The sequence below is a fragment of the Alligator sinensis genome, unplaced genomic scaffold (assembly GCF_000455745.1).
Source record: "Alligator sinensis unplaced genomic scaffold, ASM45574v1 scaffold1509_1, whole genome shotgun sequence".
Classification (NCBI taxonomy): Eukaryota; Metazoa; Chordata; order Crocodylia; family Alligatoridae; genus Alligator; species Alligator sinensis.
Genome location: NW_005842711.1, coordinates 793,030 through 793,268, shown reverse-complemented (window position 1 = coordinate 793,268; position 239 = coordinate 793,030).

Below are 239 nucleotides of genomic sequence, written 5' to 3'. Positions count from 1 at the left end.
CCCAACTCCTGCATTCTGACAAGAACCATCCCAGGCTATGCCTTCATTATCGTTGCTTTATTAAGTGACAAGGCCCTGGCCCTGCACCATGTAGGGCCACAGGAGATGCAAACAGACAGACAAATAGACAGACCAACCCAAGGGGGTGGAGAGGGGAGGCTGGTCTGGCACAGCCCTTTGCTCCCCTGGGGGGTCACAGCTGGATGCAGTCCAATGCCCTTTGGCAGGATCAGCATAGG